Here is a 12,281-nt window from a genome sequence, read left to right on the forward strand (position 1 = left end):
TCTGCTTCTCAGCCTTCACCTTGAACTTCTGGAATTTTATGCACACCTCAGTCTTAAACTTGATAAGTTTTACCCACGTCATTCTTGTGAACTCATCCACAAAAGACACAAAATACCTATTTCCTCCAAGTGAAGGTTCTGGAAATGGTCCACACACATCAGAGTGCACTACTCCCAGAGCATGCTTTGCTCTTGGAGCAACTTCTGATACAAATGGAAATCTGGGTTGTTTGCCTCTCATGCACACCTCACATGACTTCTCAGGCTTCACAATCTTTGGATGCCATGTACAAGCTTCTTAGAACTTAGATGTCCCAGACTTGTATAGTTCAGATGCCCCAACCTCTTATGCCACAACTTACTATCACCTTCCGAGCCTTCTGCACTCAGACACTCTGTTTCAGTTGTTTCTACAATCACCTTGAATGTTCTGTTGTTTCACTGTTTAGATTGCATAATCAACTTCTGATTGGAATCATACAACTTCAAGAGGTTGTTCTTCATAACAACTGAGAAACCTTATTCAATGAGCTGACCCATGCTCATCAGATTGCTTTTGATTCCAGGAACATACCAAACATCTTTGATCAGAACATTCTTCCCATTCTTCACTCTGACTTTGACATTTCCCATTCCTTCTGCATAAAGGTACTTGTCATCAGCACATCTGATATTTGTCCTCCTTTTAGAGTCAAAATCTACCAGCCATTGTTTGTTTCCAGTCAAGTGATTTGAACACCCAGTGTCCATATACCACCACTCTGACAAACATCTTCCGTCAGACTCTGAAGCCATCAATAGCACAGGTTCATAATCTGAATCACCTTTAGCTATATTTGCTTCTTCTGATTTCCTTCCTCTGTTTTTCAAACAATCTAGAGCAAAATGGCCAAACTATTTGCAACAGTAACATTGAACTTTTTTCTTCTCCTTTCCCTTCTGACATTTCTTCTCATCAGAAGTTGAGGCTTCCTTCTGGAATCTATCACCACGTCTATTCTTGGCCTCTGACCAAGAATGCTTCTGGTCCTTCTTGAAAAAAGAAGCTTTTAGAGCTTGCTCAACTTCCTTTTCAGAAGTTCTTTCAGTCTAACGCAACTCTTGTGCTTCTAGACTGCTTTGCAACTCTTCTATTCTCATGGTTTCCAGATCTTTAGAATGTTCAATAGATACAACAATATAATCAAATTGAGGAGTAAGTGACCTCAATATCTTCTCTAATATTACTTGTTCAGAAAGGGTTTCTCCACAAGCTTTCGTCTTATTAGTGATCAAAATCACTCTAGAGATATACTCAGAAACTTTCTCATTGTTCTTCATGTTGAGATTCTCATATTGCTTTCTCAGAGATTGAAGCTTCATCTTCTTCACTGATACGTCACCACCGTAACACCTGACTAGTATATCCCACGCCTCCTTTGATGTCATAGAATCAACAATCTTCTCAAAAACATTCACATCCACACACTGATGGATGAAGAACAACGCCTTCTGATCTCTCTTCCTTGTTTCACTCTGCGCTTCTCTTTGTTCTTCCGTTGCATCCGCTGCAACCGGAACATATCCTTCAGTGACAAGATCTAGAACATCTTGAGCACCAAATAATACACGCATTTGAATCATCCATCTATTCCAGTTTTTACCATCAAGAACTGGAAATTTGGTATTCAAGTTGCTTCCACTCATCTTCAAACTTGTGCAGAAAAACAGATTTCACTCACACTCGCACAGTATTTCCCAAACCCACAAACAACCAAGAGAAAATGTGATTCAACACATATTTGTTTCCCATAAACAAAATCAATCACACAGTTATACAAACTCACGTTCACTCGTGTTTCCCTGTGTTTGGAACCGAAGCTCTAGATACCAATTGTTGGTGCACAAGAATGAAAGATGATAACAAAAAGAATAAACAAAAGGAATAACGACGCAAAAGAGATGAGAGAATAATTGTTACTGATGTATTCTACTACTTGTGTTAGTAATGATAGCTACTACAAGGCTATTTATACAAAAGAAAATCTTGCCACATAAGCCCTAATAAAGTAAACTTAGTGAACAAGTCTAAAGGTACAAACAATACAATACTAACAAATACTAAAGTACCCTTTAACTAAACAACTAAGCTAACAGGACCCAGAAGGTAGAACTTTTGGTTAACACTATCTTCTGAGTAACCATCAGAAGATCAACCCGGATCAGAACATCTGACATCTAGAGCTTCTGATGCTCATCTTCTGAATATTGAATTACTCTTCAATAAGAATAAGTGAATCCGATAATCCACTAACCTGTATAATTAGCATAGTTTTATTATCTATTTGAACTTGTTATTAGAAAACATATACCATGACCAATTTAAATTAAAGATTTTAAATAAAGAAAATATTTATAAAAATAATTATTTTAATTTTTCAATGTATTAATATTTTTTTTAGAGTGTTCTTAGAACATCATAATGATCAATTAACGGTCATAAGAGGCAACCATTATATCACTGATCATGTCCATTTGTAAGGATAATCTTAAGGAAAATTTTTTTTTTCTCTATTTTATATTGTGATTTTCCTTCATCTTTCACATCTAGAGGAATGATGTGTTGGAGAATATTGAGGACGATGAACCTCGAAGGGAATGTGCCTGTTGCTTCTTCCTTCATAATCGTCAGGGGAGTTTTATATCCATCATGCCGGTTACAAGCTGGTGACCTCAATAATTCTCTTTGTAGCATATTTGCACCAACAGGAACCATATGTTAATATGGTGCGACATCTTAATTTCTTCATAAGACTGTATCTCACATAGTATTGTGTCTTAGAGTAGTGTGTTACAGGCTCTCTTCAATTCTAAATAGTCTTTTTGCGAAGGATTGAGAGTTCTGCAGGTGCAACAGATTATTCACGCTGTTGAGCAGGTCGGAGGCTCAGTGCACCCCAAGATTATGCTATAACAATTGAAGGCTTGGGAGCATTTCCTACCAATGTATAACAGGTATTGGAATAGGTTGGATCGACGGTCCACCATGGTGAGATTGTTGTTTACTCCCTCCATTCCTATTTATAAGCAAATTTTAACTTTTTTACTTTCATTAAATAAAGGATGTATATAGTCTTTATATCATCCAAATACAACATTTATTGAATGAATCTAAAAATTAAAATTTGCTTATAAATAGGAATGGAGGGAGTATATTTGAAGAACTATAGAGCTTGGAACGTTCCTTGATTGAATCTTGAAGGAGCGAGATTTCGTTGCATTGTTTCAGATGGAAACACCATAAAAACCATATCATCTTCCATTTGAGGAGAAAGAGGTAGGGCTATGGCAGCTTCAGCAATAGCAACGATAGCTTGTCGTTGAACGACAGATCGAATGACTTTGGACGTCATGATGTTTAACGAGTATAAGGATAGATTTTCTCAAGGAGGAGGTTGGAACTTCAAGAGAGAAAATTGATGATATGGATATATGGTTTCCATGGAAACTAGCGAAAATCAGATTTTGGTTCCCAAAAATGGCTCCATTATTTATGTGTGAACTAAAAATGAGAGAAAAAACTATGAATGCTTCATTGCGATGGATATGTACTTCTGATGGGGTTGAGAGGGGACTGGTCTAAAATGTTAGCTCTCCAACACTCAAGTTAGTGAGAGAAAGAGAAGTAATGCGAGAATGAAAATAGACTTGAATACCTTAAAGGACATACTTTACCCATATATATCAAGAGCGGTTGAAACTGTTCGCACGTGATGTAGCATGTTCTGCGAACATCCGTCTGATTGGAACTGATGATGATTTATGCGCTGAACTGCAGTATTGTCTAGTTCTGGGCAAGCAAAGGTCTACCTGATTTGCGTGCCTTTAACTCGAGGTTCGCTCTTAGTTATTTCGCTTTGGGCTTTACGGATAGCCTAGAACAACTATAATTAATTAGCCTAGCAGTAAACAATCTTCCGAAGGCTTAGGATGAAACAACTCCTCCCTTCTTCTTGGGTGCAGCTTGAGTACCATCTCTGAGTCCACACTTAAATCTATGAGGAACATTATGCAAGTACATCATTCTACGAGTTCAAGTGGTCTTTCTCCTAATAGCATTGACACTTCAGTTATATTTCCTCACACGAGCAGCTGGATAGGTACATGTTGAACAACAATTTTTCTAGAGATGGGAGTTGTGATGGCCACATCTAACACATAGTGTGTTGGTCTTGTTCCTTATCTTTCCGAAACTATGTGTTTCCTTACCATTTTTAGCAGAAGAAGGCAAAGACCTTATTCAGATCCTTACTCCAACTTATTGTATTATGATTTTTTTTAATAAATATGAATTTATTCTATTTTTATCGGTAAATTGGATCTCCAGAAATAGTTTGTGTATCGTTGAATAATATCTATTTCACTGGTTTAATGTGTCAATTTCACCGGTAAATATTTTTGAAACCAACTAGGAAAAATTTAAGAGTGAAGAATAACATATTGGTTATATATATATATATATATATATTCTTTAATTCGACTTTTAGAAAGTCTATGTATATTCAAACTAGTAATCTGATGGAGGGTTTGGTCCTTAGCAAGCAAATATTCCATCTCTATCTGCTATTCAATGAAGCATGTTTTGCAAGTGTTCATTGTGAGAAACATTACAGCAGCTTGTAGAAACCAACAAATGATATACAAAACAAAATTGAGAATAGTAATGTAAATAATAAGAGAAATTTATCATTAATGGTGAAAGATTTGAATGGTTGTTAACAACATACAATATAATCTCAACTCTAACTAACAAATAAATGAAAAATAACATAGCAATTTATTATCAAGTCGCATACACCATCGGCATACACCATCGTTTGTTAAGCTATAGATTGCATTTGAGTCTCTAAATCTGGTCCCATAGCACAACATCTACAGAGGCCATATCAAGCTCTCAACATAGACATCTTCTGTCACCATCTCACCTTGGATGTTTTTCTGAAAATTAGGAATCTTAAAAGTATTGTTTATGGAATCATAAACCACCAAACCATATTTCTCATTAAAAAAATCCACCAGCACTTGATCATCCTTTGAAATATATAATGCTCTGGAATAACCATAAACACCACATTCTTTCGTGTAAGGAACGCTTACCAATTTAGTCCAAGACTTTTCATTTCCAAATTCTTTCATAATCCAAACATCAGAAAAATCGTTCCTTTGAAAAACAATTGACAAACAGCCCCTCAATGTCCCGAAGCTAATAAAAGACGTAATAACATCAAAGGCAGGAATCAAAAGTTTTTGATAGGACTCTTTCTCCAAATCAAGAGAAACAATGAGACGCGTGCGAGAGGCCGAATCATATGTCAACCAATTAACGGAGTCATTCAGAAATATTCCCCGAGGCATAGGAGTGAGTCTAGGACCTGGGAAGTCCGGAATCCTTCTCCAATAATCTGTACCTACAATATGAACATGGACTTCTTTTTTGCTACCAAGGAGATTAAGAGCAACAATCTTATAATTATTAGTGAAACGATCATGCAGTAAGGTAAATTCGCTTTGAACAAAACTTTGGTCTGGAACTGGAAATATTATTGGAGGCAATTTTTTGAATTTTCTAATAGAAGGGTTACACAATATAGCTGAAGAACTACCTATCTTAAAACATATCATGCCGTCACAAATGGAAGATCTCATACCACCATAGTCTTCTTTGATAAGAATCTCTCTGATAGAGTAGTTGATCTGTTGGACGGTGGTAGTTGAGTCGGAGCCGAAGATAGAGGAGATCGGAGAATGACATAGAACGAACTCCTTTGGGGAATGAATAGGGGTTCGGATGAGGTGGTGGCGTTCATGGTTAGAGGTTGACAAGCGGAGTTGCTTGTTGGCGAAGTTGGAATCCCGGGAGATAAGAGAATTCCATGATTTGCAGACGCAGCGGAGTTGAAGGAGGTGTTTCACGGATAGTCGACACAGTATTTCTTCGATCAGATCAAATGAAAGAGGCGGCGCGTGAAGAGAATTGCTGAGAGACAGTGATGTTAGGGTTGTGGTTGTTTCCTCCGACAGTGACGGAGAATAACAAGCGGTGTTGTTTAGGGCATCGCATTTGCTAACTCCCAATCCCATCACATGAAAACCCTAAGGCTATGTTTGGGAGTTTGGAGGGGAGGGGAGGGGAAGGCTTCCAAAAATAAAATTTTAAAAAAATATAGGAAAATATTTAACATTTTTTGAAAAAATGATTTTGTTTAGAATGATAAAAGAGTCATCATTATTAATAAATTTTTAATTTTCATAATACTATAACAACCTAAAACATATTTGAAAAATTTATGTAAACCCTTCAAAACCCTCCAAAACCCTCCTACAATACAATTTTTGAGTTCCCCCATTTTATGGGGTTTTTGGTGTTATGAATAAACTCAAACCCTCCAAAACCCTCCTACCCAAAATCTTTTTACCCTTTTCACCCAATTCTTCCTATTTTTTAAAGCCCTCCCCTCCCTTCCCCTCCAAACTCCCAAACATAGCCTAAGATGAAGGTTAGGAGAGTGACGATGAGAGTAACCGTTTTAAAAACTTATTTATTTCTAGGGTTCGGTTAACTTGGCACATTTTAAGGATACTTTGACTAAAAAATTTGACTGAAAATAAAATTAGATTTGTAATTTTTAAAATTTGATTGTATATTAATTAAAGTTGTTAAGTCATTAAAATATATTTTAGAGTCAAATTACTGAGAGAAAAAAGGATATGTGTACAATATTTTTATACTGTCAACTTATCACAACTATGTATCTAATTAAAACACAATTTTAATTTAAAAAAACTAATATCTCATAGCAAATGTAAGAATTTTGATTGATTGTATGTGTAAAATTAATTTACACAGTGCACTGCCTTTAAACTCATTAGTAATACATTTTTCAATTCATAACTTACAAACTAAAAAATAGGACACTATTATTGACAATAATTTTAATTAATAGATGAAAACAATTTTAATTATTTAATAATTCATTAATTAAACAAAGATGTCATTTTTAGTATTTTTTTTTCTCTATATTTTATGATTTGTTCCTATTTTTTAGTTTTGTTGAAAATATATATTTATTATTTTTTAAGACACACAAACTATTAAATTATTGTTTATACATATCATTATATTTTAAATTATTAATTTAAACTATAATACTTATTAATAAATTATTTATTATTAATTAAATAAAAATTTTCTGTACATCGTATGGGTGGACGTCTAATACACTTTAAAAGATTACTTTTATAAATAATTTATTAACTTATGTCTTGAGTGTTACTAGCATTTACTTATTTTAAAAGAATGTATATTAAATCAATAATAAAATATAGTTATTTATGAGAATGAGGTTAAGCTTTCTTTAAACGTGTATAATTAAGGGTTTAATAGATACTTAAAGTAAAGATGTAACATTTTGTTAAGTGTTTTACTTCGAATATTTAATTAACCAAAGAATATATTTTGGAAATTACTATTAAATCCTTCTTTGATCATGTTTAAATTAATTTAATTTAAAGTTTAAATTTGACTAATTGTATTTTTTTTTCATAAGCAATTTTTGTATAAAAATTAGCGGTACTAGGGTACTCCAACCCTTACAAGAAAGACACAAGTTTCAGTAGGTTACAGAAAAATCATAAACATAAAAGAGGGTTTTTAAACCACTCATAGAAATTATATTTGATGCTTCCCTTAGTGATTTTTTCAAGCAGAACAGGTGGCCAGCAACTGAGAGACTTAGACTTCGGGACAATTGAGAGAAAAAATAGGGTTGTACCTGCAAGGCACTCCGATGCCAAAGTAAGTGTTTGGACAACAAGGTACAACAGAAAAGTGATAGATTTTGGGTTGAAATGTGATTACCTTTCCCTCTGAGGCTAGAGGGCTATTTATGAGATCATTCTGTAACGGTCGATTCCACCTTTTGAGGGCCTATGTGTGATTTGCAGCCAGGAAACACGGAGAGTTAGCCGTTGCCGAGCACGCGACTCCAACGTGCTCGGTCCTCGCTTGTTGTTTGCCCGGAACGTGTCGGGGAAGGTTGTCGCGTGTTTCTTCCAGAGCGCGTTGAGCCAAAGAGTGGATTGGGCCAATTTAGATGATTGGTCCAGTCCGTAACACTTAGAACCTAAAGCAATCAACCACCAAGAGTACCATAGTATCATATAAAATAAGTCCTCAATGTCCAATTTTCCAATTTTGCACTATTGAAAATTATATCATTTCTCACCTTCCAAATACATCAGCAAGTTGTTATCCATATGGTTGCAGCCCTATTACTCTTCATTTTACCTTCCAATTGTCCAACCAAATTCAACAAATGTCCACAACAATCCAATCCAGTTGACATATGAATATCCATTCACATTAAAATTATACTTTTCAATGGTGCTAGCTTGGTACAATGCAGAAACAAATGTTATGAGTCTTCAGCCTGTAAATCACAGAATACACACAATGTTTCCTGATCTTGAGCTATAATATTTATTCTACGAAGTTGTCTCCGGGTTGGTAGTCTATCTCTTAACAATCTCCATCCAAATATCTAAATTTTCGAAGGAACAACTGCTCCCCAAATGGTTCTAAGACCCTCTTTCAGTCCAACAGCTACAACTGCACTTCCTTGTTAATTGATCTTATCGTACCATGACTTTACGGTAAAGCATTTGGATGTGTCAAATGGCCATATGAACGCATCTTGGACAAGTTTGATAGGGCTGATTCCAACCAACAAAGCTTGCAGTTCTGCATATTCCCTAGACGCCTCTCTCCCCAAAACTTCTTCACCTTTAGACAGATACCAACACCATACATCTCCATTCCAATTTCCCAAATTATAAACAACTTCATCTTTGAACATCTTTGAACAACACTTTCATTAATGGTGAACTACATGGAGAAGTTTATATGCATCAACCTCTAGCCTTCATTTATTCAAATCTATTTTTAGTTTTCAAACTCCTTCTTTTATTCAAATCTATTGTTAGTTTTCAAACTTAACAAAGTTATCTATGGTGCATCTCCCTTAGTCTTTTCACTTCCACCTAACCTAGAACCTAGGATAGTTAGAGGTTTAGGATCAAGCCCAACCCCAACTATGGTCTCCCCACAACAGTTCTCAATGAGCCGCAACCTCAACATCAAAGAGGTTTTCACTCCCTTCCAACAAAGAAAGTTCAGCTTGATCAGAAACAGACACAACAAGATCACCTTGGGACTGGCCAGATCGAAAGTGACGTGAACCTTGGGTGAGATGCAATGCACTAGCGAGCGAATTCCTTCCCCCCCCCCCCCCCAAAAAAAAGAATACCGTTATCATTATGGTGCACGAAGCTAAGCCTTTTTTTTCGGGGAGCTGGAGCTTATATGGTTAGAGCAAATGACTGAAAATCCTTCATGGTTCGATTCCACTCTGAGTGAATAATTTCCAGGCCATCTTTCATCTGCCTTTTTGTTTTAGACAGGGAAAATTATCGAGGATGTTTATTAGGGCAAGTTGTTCGTAATGATGCTAGGCCGCATCATTAGTGTTGGATGTTCAAAGGTTCTAAAACCTCGCTTCCCCCTTAATCCTTGAACTTCAGGTAATAGCATAATATGAGTGAAGTTGCATGAATCTATTATATTAAGGGGGAGATCCCTAATACGGTTTTGTTGCTTGTCTTCTAAACTTTTGTTTCGTTTATGTTTGTTTATTGAGACTCCTCGTCAATTGCACATCTTTTGAGATTTGAAATAATATAGAGTGACACCCATCACCTTATAAGTCAGTTTTATAGGGATAAATTTGGTCAAACTCTAATAAGCATAATTTGGAGAGTAGCATTTAGATGGTCACTTGTGATCATATAACATTTTTTCTTAAATCTTTTCAAAAACTCTCATTCGGAGTCAATAATTTTATTGAATACACAATTCAATTATATTTCAAAATCATAATCATCTTAAATTAGAGGTAATGCACACTAGATGCAGATCATTCGCTCATCATTAATAGTTGGATCTGATCAGACAGTCTTCCACAATCCACATCAAGACAAACATAAACAGTTATAACTGTTGATCCTATATAAGCTTGTTCACGCGCCACGACAAATATTTTTCCATTCAGTCTTGCAAGCTACACAAGGAGGGATACAGCTAAAGGTGTATCATATTGGGGAACCTGCATCCACAAAATGTATTATTTGTTTAAAAATGTTTAAATATTTTATATTAAAAAGTTAAGTGTTGCCCCATTAAAAAATAATATTTTAAGAAAATAATAAAAAATAATATGGTTTATTTATTTTTTAAGTTGGTTCTAAATTTTGCGTGTGATAATTATAACTATTTAAAAGTATTTTTCTTCAATAATTTTAAAAGATTGAAAATATTTCTATTCAATTAATCTTGTGAAAAATCAAATATTCAATTGTATAAGAGATCAATTATAATGAATTGTTAATAGTATTATAAAAAATATATGTACAATAATATTAAGATACGAAGACACGTATACGGGTTGGGATCATCTCCATTTTCTCTCTCTATTTTTCCTCTCCATTAATAAAGAGTTTTATGTGTATTAAAAATAAATATGATCATTAAATATTAGGGGTGATCGTATCTGAACCAATTCAAAAGGAAAACCGCAAACCGAACCAATCCAACCCGAAAACCGCAAAAACCGCGTTTGGTTTGAATAGTTTTGGATGATTTTTGGGTTGAACCTCACGGTTCGGTTCGGTTTGCGGATTTCATTTCACAAAACCGTACCAAACCACATATATTTAACTAAACTTTTGAATTTCTATAATTAATTTATTATATTTCCAATTCAATTGCAATATTGTACATTCACGTCACGTGACTCACTATTTCTTCATTCTTCCTATTCAACATTTCAACTTCATTCTCTGATTTCTCTCTCACTCATTCTAGAGAAGCATTTGGTGTAAATATAGTACAGTACTGATAATATTTAGTCCTGAAGTTGTAATGTTGTATTAATATTTAGAACTGAAGTTATCTGATACTTGTGATACTTGTATATGTAGTATGTAGTATGTAGTTTATTAGTATAAAAAACTGTATATAGCATGTAGTATGAAAAACTGAAGTTATATTAATAATTTAATATGTAGTATATGTAAAATACATGGTATGGTACTGTAAAATACACGATACTGATACTTATATGGTAGTAATTTTGGTGTAAAATACATGTATGGAAGAATGAATTATTTTGGTGTAATTAGTATGAAAAACTTCTTTTTTATGGTACTGTAATATATGTATGGAAGAATTAATGAATTATTTTCCTTTTTTTATTTCAGTACATTTTTATTTTATGGTGTAAACCGCAGCCCACCGAACCGATCCTAACTGCATTGGTTTGATTTGGTTTGGTTTGGATGACTTTTTAAAAATTAGCGAACCAAACCGAACCGCATGCATTTTTATCTCGCGGTTAGGATGACTTTTATGCTCAAAACCAAACCAAACCGCACCGCGAACACCCCAATTAAATATCACATTATTACATGTATATTTTCAAAACTTAAGATAACAGAAGAAATGAAAAAGATTAAAAAAAATGGAGAGAAGAAATGAAAAAGATAAAAAAAATGGAGAGGATCTTGACCTCACGTTCTCTCCTTTTCTTTTTGTTATTGTAGCGGAAGGGTTAAGAGCTTTAGTTGGGAAAGCGGTTGAAAATGGAGATTTTATAGGTTTCAATGTGAATGGTAGATGTGAAATAGATATTCTTCAATTTGAGGATGATACTATTTTGATAGGAGATGGGAGTTGGAATCATCTTTGGGCGATTAAATCGGTGTTGAGGGGTTTTGAGATGGTGTCCGGCCTTAGAATCAATTTTCATAAAAGCAAGTTGATAGGTATTAATATCAATCCTCATGTTTTGGAGGTGGCTACGAATTTTCTTTCTTGTACTTCGGAGGATAAACAATTCAAATTTCTTGGTATAATGATCGGTGCTAATCCTAGGAGGATTTCATCTTGGAAGCCTTTGGTGGACAAAGTGAGGAGGAAGCTAAATACTTGGAAAGGGCGGTGGCTTAGTTTTGGGGGGAGGATCACTCTAATAAAATCGGTGTTGAGTAGCTTGGCAATTTTCACTCTCTCTTCCTAAAAGGATTATAGCGGAACTTAATAAGTTACAAAGTAATTTTTTATGGGGTGGCTCGGAGGACAACAGGAAAATGCATTGGGTGAGTTGGAAGGAATTGTGTATACCGGTGGA

The 12,281-nt window shown here is 34.8% G+C and overlaps 1 pseudogene; it reads right to left on the bottom strand.

Annotated features, from left to right (window-relative positions):
• Positions 1-3,964: 3,964 nt before the first annotated feature.
• Positions 3,965-6,120, bottom strand: LOC131648561 (F-box/kelch-repeat protein At3g23880-like; annotated as a pseudogene).
• Positions 6,121-12,281: the final 6,161 nt, after the last annotated feature.

The sequence above is a fragment of the Vicia villosa genome, linkage group LG2 (assembly GCF_029867415.1).
Source record: "Vicia villosa cultivar HV-30 ecotype Madison, WI linkage group LG2, Vvil1.0, whole genome shotgun sequence".
Classification (NCBI taxonomy): domain Eukaryota; kingdom Viridiplantae; phylum Streptophyta; class Magnoliopsida; order Fabales; family Fabaceae; genus Vicia; species Vicia villosa.